The 24,292-nt window shown below is 38.3% G+C and overlaps 1 protein-coding gene across 1 annotated transcript in view; it reads right to left on the bottom strand.

Moving 5' to 3' along the window:
• Positions 1–24,292, bottom strand: part of MARCHF1 (membrane associated ring-CH-type finger 1) — a 298,950-nt gene that overhangs the window by 168,508 nt on the left and 106,150 nt on the right. Inside the window, exon 2 of the mRNA XM_063424272.1 lies at positions 12,265–12,343. The gene's annotated coding sequence lies outside the window, so the exon portion shown is untranslated. The remainder of the gene's footprint in view (positions 1–12,264; positions 12,344–24,292) is intronic.

Here is a 24,292-nt window from a genome sequence, read left to right as displayed (position 1 = left end):
AGAATACTGTGAAAAGCACTTGTTCTGTAATCACACTCCTACTTAAGCACTGGAAGAAAATCCAACCTAAGAAGATCCGATACCAGTTACAGTTTTTTTACGTTCCACTAAGCACTTCAGAGTGCCCACCTCCTCCACACAGCTATTTCACCTCTGGTGAGCGTGATTTTTCATCATTTGCCCATAGCAATCAAAAACAATCAGGAAAAAAAGATACAATTGCTCTCCAGTACACTTTATGAAATCATCTTTTCCAGGAATATTTTCAGACACAAGTAAGTTTTCTCTTGTTTTCTCACTAAAAACTGCAATTTTAAAGAGTCGGAAGAGATGATTAAGAGCCTAAATTAACAAAGGGACAGATTTGTCAATCTCCTGGTTAAAACAAGTTACGAAATTCATTTTCAGGATTAAAATAAGATTTACTATTCACCCCCCTTATGCTACAAAGATATCCAATTTCTTCACATCACATACCAATTAAAAGTTAATTTTGTACTGTTATGTATCGTACCACGTTACCAATTATCACAAACTTTTTTATAGTGCCACAGTTTGAGATTCAGTAGGAGTGACTTCCAACCACTAGCAACAGTTCACACACCATTTATACTCCACAGAGGAAAACCCAGTGTTATAAAGCTCATCTTTACAAAAGTAAGATTCTTCATTTCCTATTCTCTGAGCTGCACAGATACACCAGCTCTGAAAGTTAGGATTATACTGTAACATCTCCAAGATGTGAAACCACTCTCCCCTATCTGCTGCTGGCATTTCAAAGCTACCATTAAAGAAACGAGCAGAACCACAGCCTTGGTGCAAGCATCACATTTCTTACCCAGCAAAGGTCCACCCTTAAAATGATACTGCCACTGGGTGAATACACAAATTGAAAATGACAAAACAGGAAATCGCTATTTCTATTTGAATTCTAACCAGTTTGGGGGTTTTGTCCCCCTTGAGAAGCCTCTTATCAGTGGGAAACTACAAAAAGCCACACATTTCAAGACCATTTACAGCATAAGCTTACAGACATTTTCCAGAAACTAACCCTGCAAGCAGGGAATAAATCTTCATTCTTGTTAAGGTACAAAGTGTGGCAAAAACACAAGGGTAGCATCTGTCTCAAAGTAGACACTATATGCAGATATCAAAACAGACACAAATTTCAGTTAATAGATATGGAAATTTTGTTTCTTCAATGCAGAAAAATACTGGGCTTAGTAACTAGGCACATGCATTGGTGACATTTTAAAACTGTTGAATATACCAGTGGAAAGCTATTTGAAACTGCATAGGGAAATCCAACACACACTTTGAAGTAGATATTTATAAATAACAAGGAAAAAAACCAGTATAAAACACTGAAAAAATGGAAAAATGTAAAGCATTTGGGAAAATCAATGAAGGCTTTGGACAATATGACTACTCAACTATACCATGTCAGTTTAATAGGCCCATTAGAGAAAATGCTATTTGAAAACTAAAAAAAAAAAAGAACAAAAATATGTCTAAAACAATAAAATTAGCTTTTCCCTAAGAATATTTCTAAATTCTGAACCTAAAGATCCTCTACTCTGGGTGCTACTTATTTTGTCATTTAAACTGGGATTAGGCTTTGGATTTTCTGAAGAGTCTAAATAAGTTAGAAGCCTTGTGCTGCTAAATTTCAAACTTGATTTGTCAACAAATTCCTTAGAAAATCCACTATGATCATATTGAAAAATTATCCTTTTCACTCTAATGATGAATTTAATCTACACTGAGTATCTTTGAAAGATTTTCTTGATTTGTCCTTTGTTTTCTTCAAGGAAAATTTAGAGGAATGTGAATCTTACCGGAAAAAAAGACACACTAGATATCAAACATGCTTCATGACATTAATGAACTGGTTCAGGTCAAAATAAGAGAAACCTAGAAACAGAAAATCTTTTTGAAGCAGAAATTGAGCATTTTCTGAAGTCAGAAAAATCTCCATTTCAGCCAAACAATTTTTGGTGGAGATTTTTAAAATTCCTTTAGGAAAGTTTGCAAAGATAACATTTCCACATTTCCCAGAAGGATGAGTCTCAAAGCACCTTGTAAAAAAGTCTGCACCTTAAAATATTCACAAAAACTAGTGAGGCACATCTTGTTTTATTACCACTTTTTTCTAACATCATCTATTGACAAAGACTTTGTCGGTACTAGTAGTTTAAGAATCATTTACCTTATAATAATAATCTATCTCATAAATAGATTGTAGAATTTCCTCCTACTTGGCTCTTACTCCCACCCTCCAATATTCTTCAGCTGCCTGACAATGTATTTTATCACCTAAATCTCATCCCACTGGACTTTTCCAGCTTAAGTAGTAAACTTAAGCCAACTTAATCGAAAACCCAGAGCTTTCTTATCTCACTGAAATTCTCATTTCAGATAGAAAAGGCAATTAAAAATGACCTCTTGCTAGATGATTTTCCCTCACTGGCACTAAGGAAAACTGAAGTGACACAAAACAGAATAAGACCTATAATAACAATACTGTAACATGCTTTTACCAGAAAGACTAACAAGCTGGTGTCTGTCAGACACAAAAGCCATGAATGAAGCAGCTTTGTTCTCTCCTATTACTCAGCTAAGAATAAAATACTTATCACAGCCCTGAACTGTTGCTGTCCCACTAGCTTAAAAAAGCTACAAGATTGTGTCAACTAAGCCACAGCTATTAGTGGCACTGGGTCAAGAGTTTCATTGCATTTGTGATGCAAAGGCAAAATTTTCCCTTACTGCTGCACACTGTGCAGCCCACCCTGGATCCAATTAATAACAGGTACAAATCTGTTTTTTTAGATCAAGTGCCCTACAGTTGCAATTTTTGGAACTGTATGCTTTAGAAAAGCGTTGAAATTTCCCACTGTTGCCTGAGCACAGGTCCCTGGTAGTACATGAGTAAGAAAAAGCTGAGCGTTGCCCTTCTCTGAATTGCACAGCCCAGTTTACTCAACACAGCAGCGGATGAGCATGATGCACATAGGAGCATCTGCCTTCTATACTGTCTGCTCAGCTATGGGTGCAATTTCTTCATTTAACCAATACTAATTATTATTATTATTATTATTATTATTATTATTATTATTTTAAGTGAACAAACACTTCATTACAACTTTCCTTGTAAGCTTCCTGACAAGCAACTTTCTCTCAACCAGAAAATAGGGGATAAAGAATGAAACAACTAAGCTATGTTTAAAGAAAAAAAGCTACTGCTGTAAAACTCTATTTTCAACCCACATGTTCTTTGTATATTTAGATGTTAGGCACTCCTACAGGAAAAAAAAATATTTCTTTATACGTGTGCCATGCCTAGAAAATTAGAAACCCAGTCTCAATAAACTTAGAACTTTTTGGCTATATTAACATAAAATTACATTTGTTAAAAACAACAAAAAGGATAAAAATTCTCTGATTTCAAAGAATCATTGCAACCCTTCCCACCTCACACTCCTTTGAATAACAGTGCTCAACTGATGTCTGTAAATACCATTTTTTCTTCATTTCAGGGATCACAGTTCTGAAAACAACTAAGCATGGGTATTGGAGTACTGAGTACTTTTCTTGCAACAGAGACTATTGCTATGACTTATTCTAACATGAAGTAAGCAGATATATGTGCTTATATAGGTGCAGTCTAACAGGTTCAATTAAAAACTTTGTATAACCAACATAAAAAAGTAGGAAAAAAACCCCAAAACAAACCCAAAACTGTTACTGTACTTGCTCTCCATTTGTTTTGTGGAAATTCTCACCAGTTTCACAGAAACGATTGCTGCAAGGTCATAAACATTCACTGTGACACTCCCACCCCATCAGATTCGCTTAATCACTATGAAATCTACAGAACTTCCAACTGCAGAAACATTGATGAAAAGGGAAGATCATCCACCTGGAGGAGATGAATGATGAAGAACAAAAGTGAATAAAGCAATGAAAGATGCACAAAAGAAGTAGGTCAGAAACAGGAAGCAAAAGCCTGTTAAATGAAATTGTAAGGAATAAATTTCATAAATTGTAAAAGGCTGGCATTCTCATAGCATAAAATCAGCCTATATAATTCAGTTACAGGTTGTACTTAGTCATAATTACATTAAGAATCAGAAGATTTTTGGACCCTTTGTTGATAGAATTGTTTATAGTATATATTAGCAAAATCCAAATTTAGGTCTCAGATGAGACTTATAAGAGCTAATAAGATAATTTTAATTGTTATTGGTTAAGAATACATCTCTCCAGATGAGTTCATGTCTGCCTGTTTCAGTGTTCAACATGCCATCATTCTACTTAATATCAGTACTAGTAGTAGTAGTAGCATAGCTGTATTTAAATGCATTTCTCAAATATAACAAAATTCTTGTTCATGGTGACATGTTTGAAAATTTATTTATGTGGACTATTAAAAACATTCCAATTCAGAGAAATCTTCCAGGAAAAAAAATAATAGCTTCCTTGTATATCTTTTTTGTCTCACATTTCTGCTTCTGCATAGGTATTCCCTATTTTGTATACTTAGCTCCATTAAAATACAGTGTGATTTACTTACGGGGAAAAAAAAAAAAAAGTAATTTAAAATAAAAGACAATCTCTTCCAAAACAAATCTCAGTCTATGGTCAGAAAAGAATTACTGTCATTTTTCTTTCTCAAGAACTGAACATCAGGTTTCAATCGCTCTTGTTGTGCAATGCAGTTACATTTTGTCAGCTCTCAGGAAATGTCTTCATTATATCACCTCACATGAAGACAGCTCCAGCCTGGCACACAAACACTGCCAAGTCAGTACAGGTGAGGGCAGAGCCCTCCACAGCCCCTCCTCAGCTCCAGCCTTCCAGTGTCACAGTTGTGCTCCTTCTCCACCACAGGAGAAGGCTCAACTGTTCCCTCTCGGGGCTGTTCATGTATGAGTAGATGGGAGCCGGCCTGTTACTGACCTGGTGAAATAATGAAACACTCCTGATGGGAGCACCTATGAAACCGAGGCTGTAAGGGTCACTCCAGGATCTTCCTGCCCCGTCAAGTGAGCCAAATTGAGTCATTAGAGATAATTAATCTACTTCTTTAACATGCACACTACTCCCACCTCTTCAACAAATCATTTCAATATGAAAGCCAAGTTTATTTCAAAATGGAAGTTGTTGCAATCCTGTTTCTTTGACGGATATACACTGGGGAAATAGTGTATATACACAATCTAACCCTTAGTCACCATCTACTTTCCAAAGCAATAACTCTCCTCTACAAAGCCAGATGTCTGGACAAACTTCATGCTCTGAATTTAACAGAGAAAATTAGTGCTGTCAGTGCTAACAGCCTCAGGAATTAACTTTCTGGACACTTTACACAAATGAGTTTATTAAAGAAAGTTTTCACTTTAGCAGAAATTCTTAAATGATTCCTGCAAAACATTCCAGGAATGGTATCTTCCAAATGAATACAATGTTAATACCATCATTCCTCTCTGACCTATGCAGGTGCCAGATGCCTCAGCAGGAAACCCTCACACACAGGAGGAATCACACACACACACCTCTAGTCCAGCCACATCTCCAACCACACAACAAGATGACCAAGGCATGTTGCAGGGTGTACCTGCTAAGAAATTCTAGCTGTAACTACAGTTACGACTGTGTTTTAGCTTTTTAAACACACAAAATAGTACCTATCAGGACTATTTGTCCAATTTTACCAATAATAACAGGACAATTGAACCTGGAAGGGCTAAGGATTGCAGCAACACCTATGCAATGCTAGTAATGGGAGGTGGCAATAGTGCACAAAACCTTGTTTTCTCAGGATCTTCTACCCAGCTCTGTATGATGTAAACTATGTACACTGCTGGGCTATTCAACCATAAAAACCCACAAGTTGCTGATACTTGCTAGTTCCTAGCCCACAGAAAGCTGCAGATAGCAACACAAGCAGACAAGTTTTGCTTGTTTACTTACTTTTAGAATATGGACTTCTTTCACTGCTTGATCACAAAAGTAGAAACACATCAGTAGTCCTACTGGCTTCCTGCCTGTTTGACACTGTTGTCTATTGTCACTCTTTAGGTTGTTTTCTGTTAAATAAACCTTATGCTAATAGTCACAGTCACAAACCAAGAGCTATACAAACAGTATCTTGAAGTGTGAGGGGCACAAAAGTCATACAGAATCTAAAAATACAAACAAGCTATTAGAGATTACTGCACAGCTGAAAGGCAATGCTCTCACAATGCACACGATTTAAAAAAGAGAAAAGGAAATAAAAACAACCCCAGTCTTACAGCGACACAGACCTGACATTGATGCTAAACTAGTTAACTGAGGAGCCAAAGCACCTCTTGACGTTCTGTTTTCTAGCTAGCAATTTCCTATGATTGATGCAGTGTTTACCTGAAATAGACTACAACAAGAAACTGCAATCAAAGTAATTATAGAAGTATGGATTTTCCTCTCTCATTCAAGTTTAGAGGCAAGAGCTTACACATTGTTTTCCAGGAAATGGTGAATCCTTAGACCATTCTCGCATGAATCAGCCCACAAAAACAGTGCTGTCTTTGGCTCATTACATAAATCAGTAACTACCCTCTTTAGCTCTGTGGAAGGCACAAGAAGGCCACAATCATGACAGTCCTTCAGACTCTATCAGTAGTCTACAGTAAGAGTAATCCTGCAAAACAACATTTCCTGAGACAATCACCTAAACCTGCCTGCAGAGGAGGGAGACACAATGCCCAGTGACACATCAACTTCTAGGCAACATGAAGGAAAGAAATGGAAGTTGCTTCTCTACCAATGTGAGGTTTCTCAGGAGTGTTCTGCTTTCAGTGGATCCAAAGAAGCTCCCCAGAGAGAAGTGTGCTTGCCTGGGCACTCTGGAGGTCCTGATGCCCCCTTTGCACCTCTATGACAACACAGTCCTTCCACACTGCAAATTATCAGTACTCAAGTTGAACCTTTTGCCTGCTGGGAAGCTGAAACAAAGTTTTCTGCCTGAAGCTGGGTAATATGAGATGTAGACATACAGCTTAATATCATATCTCACCTGAAATTGGTGTATCTGCTAAATGGTTTGAATTAAACCATAAAGAATTCTCTTTGTACTTTTTCTAATATCATTATGACTCTTGCTGTAAAGTGCATTACTCTTATTTGCAGGACAAACAATTATTTGCAAACAGACTCAACAAAAACAATTTCACTGGCTCTTAATCCCAGGTAACCTTTCCTGTCAATGGACTAACTGTGGACTAATATCCAATGAGTGTAATAAGCAAGTGAAGTAAAAATGACAGGCTACACACCAATGCTCATTCCTTCCCCCCCAAGCTACTTCTATAGCATGGTCAAGATAGTCAAGAGGAACAGATGCAAATTCAGTCTTGAGAGAGGCTGTGAAGCCAAATCTTGTTGGACTATTTGGAACCATATACTGTACCCACACTGTGCTAAATGAGGGAATCAAAACATTTATAATTTTACCCATACATTCTCTAAACCTACTCACAATTGACCCGAGACCTGTTAACGATAAAAATATATAGAATTAATGTATATTTTCACAACACTGAAAATAAACTAAGAAGTTTCTTCTACTGAATTTGAAAAACTTAAGACTATTTAAAAATAACTATTGTTCAGAGGTACTCACTGCTTGTATCATTCCCTTTCTTCTCTCCCACTGGACCTCAGGTTTTTTATTCATTGAAATAGAGTATCTTACCTTCAATTTCTGAGAATTCTTTGCAATATTTTTTTTTGTTTGTGTCTGTTTTTTTTTCCATCAGCTCTTTTTCAACTTTAGCATGGCTTAGGTCATGAGGAGCTATAAAACTCTTAATTTTTAAGGCATCTCACAGAATTCTCCAGCTTTCCTCATGTTCAGCAGCTAATGAAGCCATACCCAGCGGACTATGAATGCTGTGTACCTGTTGACCAGCACCATCTTTGTATCTACACATGCATTATAGCACTACCTGAGATTTAGGAATTTTATGTCTAGAGAAAATATTAATTGCACACTGAATGCAAAGAATAAAATATTTTGGTTTAGTTTCATCAATGCTCCAAATATGTGTCAACACGTTTAACTTATGGGACACTTTTCCCCAACCACTAGTTTCAGTGAATATTAGATATCACATACTTTTTAAAACAAAGAAATTTCATGGAGCCTGTCCCCTTATTTCACCTTCAGCAAATTATAGTTAATATGTCTGATTTTAACAAAGCATGAAATTACACCTCAGCACAGCAAATTAACAAGCAACAACAGGGACAGCTGTTGTATTTCTTGTTGTCATCAGATAAATCTATTTATATTCCTCAGTATACGCCTTATTAAAAAAAATCTACACAATAAGTAATGAAGCAAAACATGAAAGACCTTTGCAATAATTCTCTTCTCCTTACTCTGGAATTTAGGTTTGTACAAACTTACTATCAGGAAGATGCTTAGAGGATGCAGAAATGCTACAATTACAACTTTTATTCCCCTGAATATATTGACAGAAGCTGACATGAAAACATGTGCCAGGTAACATCTGATATTAAAGTTCAAGTCTAAGTTCAGTTCAGAAAGACAAGAGGCAGGCATGGGGAGAGCAGTGGAAGATTCAATCTCCAGTGATCAGTGAAACCTTAATTAGCACTGTACATGACACTCCATGAAAATTAATCTGCTCTTAGAGTACTGAAATTTTCTACAACAAAAAAGTCTGTGTTAGTTTTCACCAGTTTCCATAGATATTACTTCAATTCTTACCACTGATTGTGGTAGTGTGTTTTTAGTTTTTTTAGTCTTCCCTTTTGCTGCACTTGCACTGGACTCTCACCAGGATCTCCAAATAAGAGACTCAACCCTGTAGCTGTGAATCAAGAGAAGGTATTCCAAATCTTTTTTTTTTTTTTTTCAGAGGGCATAAGAAGAATAGGATAAAAAGCTAAGTTCTTGAAGATCCAGAAAGGGGATTATTCAAAGAAAATGAGGAACACTTGTTGCTGTGCATCAGCAAACATACCTTTCCTAAATCGGAATAATTTATTATGTAAACAAAACATTTCTACTCTTAAATTTCTGTCAAGGTGAATGACTATCATATTAAGAACTTCTTGTTCATATTTAGAACTTCTGATTCTTCAATAAACATATAGCAGTAGACTTTGTGCTACTTATTTTACACAGAAAATATGATGGGTAAAATTTGGATCTTTTATAAGCATAGAACTGAAATATTATTTTGACAATGAGTAGCTGAACATAGAACTATCCAATTGGAGGGGAGAGAGGGAAGGTAGAAAAAGATTCTTATTTTCTTACTTGTGGCCTTTCAGTACTTAAAGGGAGCTTATAAAAGAGAGGGAGAATAACTTTTCACACAGCAGATAATGATAAGACAAGTGGGAAGAGTTTTAAACTAAAATAGGGGAGATTTAGATTGGGTGTTAGGAAGAAATTCTTTATTCAGAGGGTAGGAAGGCACTGGAAAAGGTTGCCCAGAGAAGTTGTGGTTGCCCCATCCCTGGAGGTATTCAAGCCCAGGCTGGATGGGGCTCTGAGAAACCTGTCCAGTGGAATCTCTCCCTGTCCATGGCAGGGGAGTTGGAATGAGATCATCTTTATCGTCCCTTCCAACCCAAACTATTTTATGATGCTATGATTTGTTAATCAGCTAATCTTAATAGAAATAATACACCAAAACTCCTTTGGGAAGAAAAATATAACAATTACAAAACTGATCATAATTAATTGCCACCACAATCTACAAATCTCAATGAGTTATGTTGTTGCTTGTCTGTGTATCATGACAGCCAGTTTTACAATACTGATTAATTAATTCAGAATACTAGCAGGTGCTTTAAATGTGTAACAGAAAAGCTTCTAGTCAATATAAAATTAGCAGTATGGAATTATTTCTAGCAAAAAGACAAATAAGTTGGAAATATGTAATGGTTAAAAGTGTTAGATTTCTCTGTCTTGTAGTAACCTGTATTCATAAAATAATAATATTAACAACAACATCCTTTTCCTCCCTATGTTTTTTTTTCTGTTTATACCAAAGTAATGGTTGAATATCTGATTTATAAAATCAATTTCAGTCTACAGTAAGATATATTATTGGATATTGTCAGCTCTTTAACCAGACTTTATAATTGTCTATAACTATATAGTAATGGACAGTGTTTCAAACATTTTAGATCAGGAAAAAAAAGATTTTTCTGCTATTTTGTCCTCATATGCAGTCACGCTATTAAAATCAGTGTGTTTTCAGGATTCCAAATAATGCACTTGTTGTCTGGGAGGCTGTAAATGTACTTCATTGCTCAGTGTGCAATACAACACTCAGCGTTTGCATCCTGTCAGGGACTTTTCTCCATGTTCTCACCTATGATTTTTCCAAGTCACTTCTATACTTTTGTCCCAATTGTCGTCTAATCTTCACTGAATATAAATATCTCTAATGAATACACACCCACCCACATGCATACATATACATGTGCACACAAATAAAATAGTAGGACTTCTCAGGGAGACATGAAGAAAATAACAGAGCAATTAATTGAAAGAGAAGACAAAATTGAAATAAATTAGCCCATTCTAACTCAATCTTACCTCTTACTTGTGTTCTTTTAGGCTACTGTTATGACACTGGAAATCCACATGACTAGTGCTAAGTAATTAAACCTATCAAATAATACTGAAAATATGACTAATTCAGTTATTAAGAGAGCTTTATTTTCTTCTCTCTTTCTTGAATAATTGTAAAAGTCTCCTTGAATTATCCTGAAATAGCCCCTCCAGATTTTTTGACAAAACCAAAAGAAATGAAGTAATTTTAATACACTTAGGGTAACACAGAAGAATTGCTGAAGTTGCACCAGTACTATGTGAATATTTATATAATAAAGACAATAACATTCAGTTTCTACTTCTCAACTCGAAGTGCAGAATTAAGATTTTAATTTCTAACAGGTTTGCTTGTACTGGAATTTACTTTATGGTTGTCTCGATTTACATCAGAGTAGTAAAAAAATACTGAGACAAAGAAGCACATTTTGAAGAAAATCAAAAATCAGGAGATTTTCTGAAACTTCATAAGGAGCTTAAAATGTGGAGAGCTAGTGTTTTATTTGGTTGAAGATTTTATGTCAAACTAAATTACCTATGCTGCCCATGTATAGGCTTTGCTACTACTTTAAAATAGAGTGCTAGATAAGGAAAAAATTCTGAAATTATTACTTTTAAAGGATTAAACACCTACTATCAGTTTTGAAACATTGTTCAATAGTGCTTTCTCCCTTATAATTTTCAAGAATTTGCTGTCTAGGTGATGCATAGCTGAACTATGATAATTACATACAAAAGGAAAAAAATTAACATACTGCTGAAACTGTAGCTTGCAAACTCCCAGTCTCCTTCAGGGCATACTTTTTTGGCATATTTACATATTTTCAAATTATATTTTTTGACAGGGACTAAGAACTTCTGTATTCTGTTCTAGCTCTGCCACCACCCACATGAATCTGCCAAAATCAAGCCTAATGGTTTTGGTTCCTTGTGTAAAATAGGCCTTTTAATATTTTTCTTGCAATTTTGCTAGGAGAGCAAGCTCATATCTCCCAATTTAGGTATTTTGATCTAGACAATTAGATTCAAGATAAAAGCCACAGTTTAAACTTGTAAGTGGAGTTTATTGTGAGATATATACAAAATTAAATGAGTTCATTTTAGCTCAAAGAAAATTCTTTGCCACGGGTAACACAATTGTAAAGGGCACTATCATGTAAGTTAATAACTCTGAATCCCAAAGATGTCTTAGGCACAGCAGGCACTGCACATTAAATCTTTGCAAAGAGCTTTCAGTGGTAGTTTCACACTCTCCTACAAGTTTGAAAAATTTTTACCCTTCACTTTTAAAATAACTTCTGAAAAACAAGTAATTGCAGTTTAGCAATGCATCACAGTGGATGTATAATCTGTAATGAAACAGCATGAAAATCTTGCTTGTTGAATTCAAAACTTTAATAGGCTTGAGGGAAAATGTTAGTTTTAGTTAATTACTTAGAGGAAAAATGCTTGTTTGGGCTTTACTAAAATATAGAAAGTGAATAATAGCACGTGTTACCACATAATGCACTTGTAAAGGTTTTCTTCACAATTAAGCTGCAAGTCAAAATGCCAAAATAGTCTTTTTTTCCTGCCTCAGTATAATATAACTCAGTATTTAACAACAGAAAAGAAGAACTTACAGGTAAAGCAATCTTTTAGAAAATTTCTGCTATGACAAAGCTTCACATGACCTTTCACATTACTTCCTGGGTTCATTTCCTAGAAGAAATAGAAACAAGGCACACGTGAAATCAGTTGTAATGTTAAAATAGCATCTTATTTCATTGCCTTAAAACAGGTTATGAAGCAAAGGTTAGGAAAACTATTTAGTCTGGTGTCTTTCAAATGGCGTAACCTAAAGTAAAAATTCTAGACTTGAAAGGTAATCTAATAATTTTTATCAAATCCTGCACCAGATATTGATATCCATTAATCTTTCTGTAGACTTTCAGACTGATTTGAGATTACTTCTTGACCTTCCTGCACACAAAAAACACACATGATTTTCCTTCTATCAATCACACTAGTAGAAAAAAGCTTTTGCATAGACAGCATGTTGCCCCGGTTTTTCTGAGTTTTTTTAAAGCCTTCTACTTGTTCATAAGATGGAGTCAGTTCTTTAGTTTCTGTACAATATTAAGGGTCAGTTTTTCGCTTTCTCACACTTTGGAACATAAACAACCTTTCTTGTTTTTGTTCACTGTCTTTTGTTTACATATTTCTAGCCTGAAAATAATGTTGGTTGACAGCTGGTCTGGCCAGTGGGGTAAAGGGGTAGTATCCCCAGAAGCCAATCCACAACCAGACCCACAAATGTATAAAAATGAAAAAAATAAACAGGCTTGTCTCTTTTTGGGGAGCAGCTTTTCACTGCAGACCTCTTGCCTCCGTGTCATTGTTTGTGTGCCGCTTTCACAACAGCTAACCCATATGGCATTGGCAGGATAACATTCAAAAATAAACAAAACTTAATAAAACAAAAAAAAGCCAAAACATGTAATTAGTTCTCCAGCAATGTTTTTATACATATTTGCTCACAAAACAAAGAGCAAAATACATAAAACACTTAACTGAAATAGTTATCTCATAAGAATAGCAAATACAAGCTCTGTCCTGCAAGGGACTCCAGCCAGCCAAAGAACCGAGCTTCACAGGCACCTGTGGTGGGTATTCGCAGCAGGAAGCTTCCTGTTGGGGGGAGTGAATCCCACAGCTGCTGCTTGGGGAGGTTTGCAGCCTGCTGGAGACTCAGATCAGGACATTGCAAAAGGCTGCTGCAGAGTATGTCCCTCTGCTGCTCTTCCATATGAGCATCGAAGATGATGGCAGAGGCAATGAAGAAAGCATCAAGCACTGATTATGCTACTGATCATTGGGGTGCATGGAGACCCCAGGCAGTTTTCTCCTCAGTCCTTCAAGAAAGGCAAAAGGGTGAAAAAGGAAGTAACATATCCCATAAGAATTCGTTGTGCAGTTGGTTTGAGCTACAGGGTTTTCGATTTTAACTGATCATGGGATGATCTACAATGACAGGATGGTTTAGCAGAGATGCTGTCCACGTAAGTGGAGAAAAACATTTTGCCAACAGGCTGGTCAATCCAGTAATGAGAACTCAAACTAGGAATAACAGGAGTAGGAGAGGATGACCAGCAACCAAGAGAGGAAGTAAAGGACCAGGCTGGCAAGCAAAGAGTATGGGTCAATGTCGACAGGAGGAAATTTGGAAGCAAAAAACTGTAGGGGTGACACCCCAACTGTGTACATGTACATAGGGAAATGCCTACCAGGCAGAATTATGGTAAAGACATTTTATCTCTTCTGGGAAAACAGCATGCTTTTGTGCCTCTTCAAATACCCTGTTTGCTAATGCACACAGCAGACCAAACAGGACAAAGTAAGAGGTCTGCATGCAGTTGGAGAATTTCAACTTCACTGGGATCACAGACATGGGTAGATAGCTCATATAAACATGAACAGTACAAGTTTCTACTGGTGCAGTGCAGCATAAGGAAGACTAAGGAAAATGGTCTCCCTGTCACAAGATATGAATGAAAAGATATCTCCTGATGGAGACTTGTCATGAAAGATATGAAGAAGGCCAATACACTGAATGGTCTCTTCATCTCATTCTTCACTGATAAAACCATCCCTCAGCTATCCCAGGTCCCTGAAAACCATAGGAAAGCCTAGAGCAAGGCAGATTTCCTCTCAGTGGCAGAGGGTCAGGTTAGGAAGCATTTAAACAAACTGGACACACACAGATCCATGGGCCATGAGATGCACCATACATATTGAGGGTTGGCTGATGCCATTGTGTGCCAGCACTCAACCACTTAAAGATCAAAAAGGATAACAGATCAAGGTAAGGGGAGGAAACTTTGAGGACTGGAAGAGAATAAATATCACCTCTACTTTCAAGAAATTCAGTCCCAGCCTCACCTTGACTCCTAGGAAAGGAATGGAGAAAATAAACCTGAAAGCCATTGCCAAACAGAGAAGGGATAAGAACGTATTTGGACATGGTAAGCATGAATACATGGAGGGGAAATTATGCCTGATCAACCTGATAGCCTTTCACAATGAGCAGGCTGACCCAGTGGACAAGTGCCTAGGCTGGGTACGGGTATAAAGTCTCTAAAGATCTTACCACATCTTGATTTCTAAATAGAGTAATTTATTTATACAAAAGCACATATCTGAAGGCAGAGAGTTCTAAGAGCGGCCTTATTCTACAACCAGTTACAAACCTAGGCAAAGAAAGTCTGAACAAGACAATAACTAAAGCATAGAAATCTTAACACATACAACTCAAATGAGACAGCGAACAAAGCACAAGATTCCTAACAAACAAAGCTCTAATAAAACTATAGACAGAGCATATAATTCACAGCCTCAGGGTAAAGCAACCTCTTATTACTGTCTGCATTTTCAATCGCTGGGATCACACTAACAGAGAGGAATCGATCATAAGTTTCAGACAGGAATCTCAGCCACAGGGATCGTAGTAACAAAAGGGACCCCGAAATTCCAAACCCACACAGAGCCCTCGGCCACAGGGACGCGGACGCAACGGGAAATCCCGAACCGCACAGAGCTCCCATCCGGGGGATCGCAAGGGCAGTGGGGGCCCGAGCCGCGCAGGGTTCCCGTCCGCGGGATCGCGAGGGCAGATGGAGGGTCCGAGCCGCGCAGGGTTCCCGTCCGCGGGATCGCGAGGGCAGTGGGGCCCCGGGGTCCCTCCCCACACAGAGTCCCCGACTGTCCCAACCAGCGCACCGGTAGCAAGTGCTGCAGGGGAAAAGGGGGGACCCCGGGGCCCAGGTCCCTTAGTGCGGGGACCGCGATGTATAATACCTTAAAATCCCGTCTCGGCTCTCTGTCAAGGATCGTTCCTCAGGTTGCAAAGAATGGAGGTTGGATCGATGGATCGAATTGATCAATCAATCGATACCTCCACCTCTAACCCTGAGGCTTTTTATCCCAAATTGCAAAATGCATATTCATATTTTTTATCTACACACTAACCAATCTAGGTACAATTCTAAAGTTCGTAAAACTACGAAAAACAGTATCAGAACCTACGCACATAACATATCTATTAACGCAAAACACTATCTTGCTAGCCTGAAGTTCTATCTTGTTATTGTAAAAAACCTCTATCCTATCATATATGAAAAACTCTGTCTTCCCTACATAAAGTTTATACGAGTTACAAACAGCAGTCTACCCTATTTTTGTTATGTCTTCACTCTGTCACTAGGCCTGAAGCTGTGTCCTTCTACACTGAACTAGGACTTAGGGCATGCAAAGCTTAAAGCTAAGGGTTAGATTTCTACTTTATGCATTTAAAGCTTTTATATATTCTAATTTTTCTAAAGGCTTTAATTCTATCTCTGTACTTTTCACTCTCTGTGGAGGATCCATGGAAACATGGACTCCGACAGACAAGGACAGAACAATGAACATTGCTTATCTTAACTTTAATAATGTTTCTGTCACAGCCTTGCATTGTCTTCTCGCTGAAAAACTGATGAAACACAAAATAGATGAATGGAGAGTAAGACAAAACTGACCAAACTGCTGGCCAAAAAAGGTTGTGGAACAGCAGCACCAAGTTCATCAGAGGCCAGTCATCAAAGGCACACACCAGGTGTCAATACAAAAGCCAATACTGCTCAGCAACTCATCAATAACTTGCAAATTGAGACAGAATGCACAGATACTACAAAACTAAGAGTAGCTGATACTTTAGAGGGCTGTCCTGCCATTCAGAAAGACCTGGGCAGGCTGAGAAATGGGCCAACAGTAACCTCATGAAGTTCAAGATGAGGGAAAAGTGAAGTGCTGCACTTGGCAGGAATAATCCCATGCATGTTGTCAGAAAAGGACCCGAGGGACAACAAGCTAGTCCTGAGCCAGCAGCATGCCCTACCAGCACAGAAGGCCCACAGCAACCCACACGGCATGAGGAAGAGCATCATCAGCACACTGAGGGAGGTCATCCTTCTCTGCTCAGCACTGGTCAGCCATCCTGAATGCTGTAGTAGGTGGCCCAGAACTGGGCCCAAGAGAGACAAAGAGTTACTGCAGCAAGGCCAGGTAAATTTTATGGAAGTAAGTAAAGGATTGGAGCACTTTTTGTAAGAGGAGAGGTTATGAGAGCTGGGGGCCTTGAGAAGAGAAGGCTCAGTGGGATCTGTCCCATGCTAATAAATACCTGGTCAGTGGTAGAATAAGGAAGGCAGAACTTTTCTCAGTGGTATCAAGTGAAAGGACAAGAGGCAACATGCCCAAATTAAACAAAAGATATCCCATTTAAACATAATGATTTTATTTTTTTTCTGTGAGGGTGGTCAACCAATGGCACAGGTTGCCCAAGATGCATCTCCATCCTTGCAGATATTCAAAACCCCACTGGGCACAGTCCTGGGCAATGTGTGCTGGGTTACCCTGTGACCCTGCTCTGACCAAAGGGCTAGCCAGTCTCCAGCGGTCCCTTCCAAGCACAAGAATTCTATGGTTCTGGAAAGTGTTTTATTTAACTGGTCTCTGCTTAAAATAAATTGAAAGGAAGTTAAATTAATCACTCATGAAATCTTTTCTCCACAATGCATGGGGAAAAAAATGTACAGACAACTTTATTGTGCTTTAGTGTAAAAGGCTTTAAAAGGTTATAGCTGAAAGCTAGGAACATATAGTAACCATGACCCTAATAAATGTCAACATGTCTTTTGGACTCCTGGATATTAATGGCAAGATTTTAAACCATATATTAAAAGCAATGGGGGAAATTCAGACACTCTGACCCAATTAATTGTCTCTCTCTCTGGAGACATTCAAAACCCAGCTGGACATGTTCTTGTGTAACCTGCTCTAGCTGACCCTGCCTTGGCAGGGGGTTTGGACCAGATGATCTCCAGAGGTCACTTTCAATCCTAACAATTCTGTGATTCTGCCATTGTGAAAGATAAAAATTTTCCCCAATAATTCCTGCTGCTAATGCTCCTAGTTTCCCATGAGAAAGCAGAAAATAAATAAACATAGAAGTTCAGGCAGGTATTCACATCTGATATTTAAAATGGATTAATAACAAATGCATCAAATGTATTTCCATTCATAATGGAAAGATATACTTAAAAAGCAAACAAACATTGCTCTGACTACTCAAAAGAAGTTGGATAACATGCACTCAGAAAATGTGAATTACCTGCATGGTGTTCAGTGGAATGGAATTTCATGGCATTTTATACTAAATGAAAACACCAACACTTATGTGAGCATTCATGGGTTTATGAAAGCATCTCCCAAAGAATTGTTCCACTTATGGGGAGACATCAACCTGTGCAGTAAGTTTTATAAGTCATGAAGAACAGAAGCACAATTAGACTGTGGAAAACCCAAAGAAATATTTTATAATCAACATATGTCATGGGTTAGCACTGGCCAGATGTTAATGCACCCATGAATATATGTTTTTTCCCTAACAACTACTGTGGGATGTGATCAGGAACAGAGCAGAGCAGGCCCAAAACTTGAAAACAGAAGACAAAACTATTACATTACATAAGAACAGAAATAGAAAAGAAAAAAAACAGAAATGAAACTTCCCAGAACATTTCTTCTCCTCCCCCAATTTCCACCCCTTACACGTTACCCTCCATGGACCAAAACCTTGGGTTTTAAATCAATCACCACTCAAAAAACTAATCTTCAATTCAGCAAGGGAGAGAGGAGTCTCTCTCGCACCACAGACTGCTCCTCAGAAAACACAGGTCCACCCTTTATGTGTTTCCATGTCACCCATGGCACCACCCGGAGAAGTCTTCCAGGGTGACACTCTCTTTTCCATGTCCAGTGCTCTCACCACTGTCCATGGGCTAAAGCTGCATATAGGGCTCTTTTAAAGGATGCTTGCATGCTGGGCTCTCCCCATCTTTCCCCTGGGGCTGAGGGTTTCTTCTCTGAGGGCAGAGGGCGCCACCACACCCTCTTCCTCTCTTCTCTGTTCGCTCCACTGCAGCAAGTCGAGCCGGCTACATCCACCCAAATGCAGTTTATGTTCAAAAGAGACTCAAGTTCAGTCTATGGCTAACATTATGCAAGAAAAGCCCAGCCTAAAAGCCACTCCTCTTCAATCTCTGCCCATCTGGGGTTATTTTCATCTTCCTTTATCATCTCGGTCCCAGGCTGTCTCTCTCTCTCTTCTGAAACCACTAGCCATGAGAATCAATGTCTGGGAAAAGTTTCCTTCTGCCTCAGAAAGAGTTAACAGTTCTTGGCTCCCGGCAGGGCTGCAGGCTCAGGCACTCCCAGGCTCAGCAACTCCCACAGGCAGCTGGGCACCTTCTCCCGGAGGGTGGGGGGGGGGGATGGGACGGAAGGCACCTCCAGTTTTCCACCCCTCCATCCTGGATGGGGCCAGCTCAGCTCCAGTCCTGCTCACTCTCTTCCCCCCCCGGGGCTCCAGCTTACCTCAGCCCGGCCACATGGTTCCCCTCAGCCCGACCGCATGGTTCCCCTCCCCCACTCAGCCTTGTAAGCCGAGCAGGGGAGGAGGCAAAGATGTTTCTCTGCTGAAACCGGAACCCAAAAGAGGCAGACCCTCTGGGAGTCCTTGCTTTTAACCCCTTGTGTTCTCAGAGGCGTGTCCAAACCTCCCAGTGGCTACTCCAGGTGCCAGCATAAAACCTGACCACTGATTGGTTTGCTCACAACTTCCTGGAAAATTCACCTCCCCCTCAAACAGAGACAACATATTACTTAAAGGGGAAAAAAATCCTTTAGCAGTTGAAATCATACATCTTCAAGGGAGCAGATAAAGATTTATTTATCCAGAAGCTATTTCTTTCTAGAAGTTTGAATTTGAGTTGCTGAAAAGATATGACTACAATTCATATTTTAAATTTTCTAACAACCTATTTCCTTAGAGAAAAAGTAAACAGCACATGCCTATTTTATTTGTTGCCAGGCAGAACAAAGAATACATGTTAAACAGAAATACAGTGCATTTCTGACACAGGTACTCATAGAAAGGCATGTTGTATGTAGACAGTCACATGGGCTCTTTTGTGTTCATGTTGCTATGGAAACAAACTTCTGTGTAATCAAACATGATTACAAAGACATTCTAGCTCTTAAACAGGGAATAAGTCTTACCTTTTTTTATTTTTAAAATCAATGAAAAAAGCTGGTTTATAAGGTTATAGAAGAGCTGCCAGTAATTAAGAGGATTTGAAGCTAACAAAATTATAACATCTGAGATACAAAGATTTTTCATTTCATAGTATTTGTGCACTTAAAGGTAACTTCAGAGATTAGCCCAAAAAGGCAGTAGGTTATGACATAAAGTAAGAACACTACGTATTTTGCATTATACAGAAGATGAAGCAGATAAACCTGGTATTTTCTTTGATTTCTTGGAAACAAAATTTATAGGAAACTTTTACTATGGAACTACTCATATCAAATAGCATACCCATTAAAAAGGGGTGAATCAAAGAACTATGCTATATAGGTTTAAGTTCCTGTTTTTTTCACACAACAATAAACAATCTCTATTCAATACCTCTATCTGTTTTATTTATCTTGGTCCATCTGCTCTGCAACTGTTCTTGCAAAGCAGTTTCCCATGGCAACACCAAATATCACATAGTCTCAGTCTTCTGTCAAAGCCCTTCTAACTGATCCACTCCTGAATTTCAGACAGCATATTTTTTTGCAGTATTTAAGTAAATAATAAATGGAGTATTTCTTCAAGAAAAAAAATCCACATGAATGAAATAAATACCCATGAACAAGCCCCTCTACTTCAGGCATTTATTTATTTTATTGTTTTAATAACTTCATTTTTCAAGAGCATTACATTTAAATAATCTAAGGTGAGGTGAGAGATATATGTTACTCAAAAATCTTGTCAATCTGATGGTAGTTTTTACTTGAGTAAAATTTCAAAATCATTATTGCAGGTAGCAAAACAAAATGTGCATAAGTTTTAAAGAATAAGGAAATAATATGTTGAAAAGTAAGTTTTGGAATAAAAAGACCACAATGACTGCCTACTGTGGGACAGCTTCTAATAGACATCATCATCTACAAATTATTACTAGCCAGCCCCTCTAATTTTTACATCCTCATATTTATAATGATCAAAGAAATGTAAATAAGAGGAAAATTGCTCAATATATTTTCATTCAAGATAAACTAATAACATGATTTCATGAAAGTAACTCCTATTTTATCTGAGATTCTCTCTTGAGAACCCCTTCTCCTGAAATTAAGACATGGTAGAAACACACATTTTTAAGTTAACTTCTTCTGAAAAACTCTCTTGAAGTAAGCATCAAAAAATCCCAAACTCTTCAGTAAATCTCACCCTAGTCCTGAGCACACTGATTCTATGTGAAATTGCAACAGAAGCATTGTTCATGCAGTACATTAAAGAAGAAATATTTAGACTGAGGAAAACTAGCCTACTGAATTTCAAAGTCTGATATCTTTTATTTTATATTTGTCTGACCAAAACCAAAATCTGCTAGAAACACGCCCTGTGGAGACCTGAAACATAATCAGACCTTCTGGGTCACTCCTACACCACACTACATACCTAGTTTATGGTAATTTATAACCTAGAGGTACTTTAAGAACTACTACAATTTAGCAATCTCAGATCCATAATAAACAACAGGGTTAAATTCCCACAGTAATTTTCCATCAGCATCCCTTCCTGTCCTAGTTATGGCTGGGATAAAGTTAATAGTGCTCTTAGTAGCTGGAACAGTGCTGTGTTTTGGATTCTATATGAGAATAATGTTTTGCTCCTGTTTTGGTTGTTGCCCAGCAGTGCTTACCCCAAATCAAGGACTTTTCACTGTCTCGTGCTCTGCCAGTGAGGAGGTGCACATGAATCCATGAGGGAGCATAGCTGGGACAGCTGATCCCAACTGCCCCAAAGGGATATCCCATACCACAGAATGTCACACCAGTATATAAACTGGGGGAAGCTGGCTAGAAGGGGCTGATCACTACTTGCAGAAAGGCTGGGCATCCATAAGCAGAGGGTGAGAAGTTGTATTGTGCATTACATGTTTCTTTAGGGTTTTATTGATAGAATCAGTCATCTCCCTCCTTTTCATTACTAATATTAGTAGTAGTAGTAGTAGTATTATAATATTTTATTTTGCTTTGATTATTAAACCCACAAACTCTTAATCCATAAACCTTACTCTTTTTTCTAATTCTCCTCCCCACTAGAGGGTAGAGGCAGGAAGTGGCTACCTGATACTCAGTTGCCAGCTGGGATTAAACTACCCTACTTTTCCCTATAGTTTCTTTGGGTTATTCTTGGTTTTTTTCAGGCACACTCATCTACTCATCTTGGAATTTGGCCCAAAACATTTTGCAGATTAGTCTAGATTTCTGGTCTCTGTGGTGAAATTCTGTATAATGATTCTGCTATTTTTAGTTAGAAAGGTTTCTTCACATGTTTTAGACATAAATGACTTGACAGACTAATGAACCAAAATATGGCATTTCTACAGAGCACAGGGCAGATCTACAATAGGAGGACAATTCAGTTGGTCTGTTGTGTATGCAGTCAGTCCATTTTATGAATCTATGCAAATATTGCTGGAGTGATAAATCCAAAATACAAATACAAAATCCCTCTGTCTGCAAATAAGAGCACATAAATATGTCTTTAGAAAATAACCTGTATGCTCACCTGCTACCTTTCCTGTGGTTTACTACCCATCAGCCAAAGTACACTGCCTACAATTATCTGCAGATAGATTTTCTTACTATTTGTGATGAACAATAGATGCATTTTATCATTCCACTCTAAAAGCTTTTATTCTGCATTTTTAATAGGCCATTGAAATAGGCTTGTGAATTTATGAGTGACATGTTTATTATTCTAATGCATTTTATTTTTCAGGCAAAGACAGGTAGTAGCACTGATTCCATCAGTCGCTGGGGTCATCCTAAAAACTGCTAATTCCATCCTTAAATCTATGAGCCTAACCATGAATCTGTTTTATTATTCTCTACTGTTTACAAAGTGTTTCTCTTAAATATGTAAGTTGGTTTTCTTGGTTTGTAAGAAAATCCAAGTTAAAAATATTTCACCCAAAATTACAGTGAAAGTTATGAAAAGAACATTAGTAAGTTTTCATCAAACCACACATACTTTGTGTTTACCTGTCCATAGGAGGATTAGATTTTGACTCATTTTAAAATACCATAGTAAAAACATCTGTGATGAAATGACCAATAATGGTAAATTTCATCACATGCTACTGCCTGTGATACATGTGAGATGAACTGGCTACAAGCAGAGCATATTTTGAAAAATATTTTTCAAATAGGCTACTTCAAAAGCTATGATTTCATCTAAAAATAAAATAGAAATTCTTACAGTACTAACATCCTGCTTTTTCTGAAAATCCGAAAAGCTATAAAGACGTTAAGTTATTACAATCTATTCTGCAAATGGCTAAGCAACCAGGACCGTGTTCATTTATGCTTTGTCCTTTTAAGCTTTCAGGGTGCTGTGTAGCCATAGTAACTATGCTTTTTCTCTGCAAAATCCATTAGCTGGTTTCAATCTGGGATTCAATACTACCATAATCAAAGCCAAAGATTAAAAGAAATTGTGATTAGAAAAAGATTGTTGGTGACAAGCATTTCTTTTAAAAGCAATTTCTGCATATCTATGTTTTATACATAACAGCAAAAGAAACCAAAAGGTTAAAAGGATATCAAAAGATAAATCCAAAATTAAGTTTAAAACTAGGTTACCATCAGGAATTACACACTACTACCTCAGACTAGGTCTCTGAGCAAAACTAGCTCTCATTTGCATTGTCAGCAGTGCTGCTGGTTGGCCATCAGTGGAACAGCACAACAGATGAACTTTCAGCCTTGCCATCTGTAAGAGTCGATCCAAAAGGCCCCTCATCTGCCTCATGACTGTCAGAAGCCGAGACCCCCACGGACCCTGGGGCTGCAGCACAGGAATTCTGGCCTCACCGAGATGGGACCCAAGTTTCTCCCTGCAGGTGCACCCATTGGACCAAAACGCCCTCCTCAGAGACCCGTGCATGAAACAATGGGGGCTGTTACGGTTCCTGGGCCGTGTTTGTGGAGGGGTATTTGCTCTTTCTGTACCGACCGTACTTGCTGTCAAGGATCGGGCACACCACCCCTTCTATTGTGAAGAGAACACCTGCAATGCCCACGAGACCCTCCTCCTTGCTGGCATGTTGCCCTTCGCCTCCAAAAAGAACTATAATGATCACTCCCAGAGAGGAAACCCTCTGAGATCTCCCCGGCGGACACGACGGTCTATTGATGCGCGCCACGAGGACTGCGAAGGTGGTCTTGGCTTCCAGTGTCACGAGGACTCACGTCTGTAGTCGGTAGCTATAACCCCCCTTTTCCTCTTTTCTCTCTCTCTCTCTTTCTTTCCCTTCTCTTCTATCGCATAATTGTGTGTATCAATAAAGATACAATTGATTATACTTGAACTAAGTTCTCATTGCCTCCTTTTGCACTCTGAAATCAAAACGAACCATCACGACCATCCTTTGGCTCATGACACCATCTCACTCCCTTTCTGACAGCAGACTAGGGTGCACATATAAAGAGAGACCAGGATTTGCACTGTGCTTT

This window comes from Prinia subflava, assembly GCF_021018805.1.
Source record: "Prinia subflava isolate CZ2003 ecotype Zambia chromosome W unlocalized genomic scaffold, Cam_Psub_1.2 scaffold_2cwr_NEW, whole genome shotgun sequence".
In the NCBI taxonomy this organism is placed as follows: Eukaryota; Metazoa; Chordata; class Aves; order Passeriformes; family Cisticolidae; genus Prinia; species Prinia subflava.
This window is presented reverse-complemented; position numbering and strand designations above follow the sequence as displayed.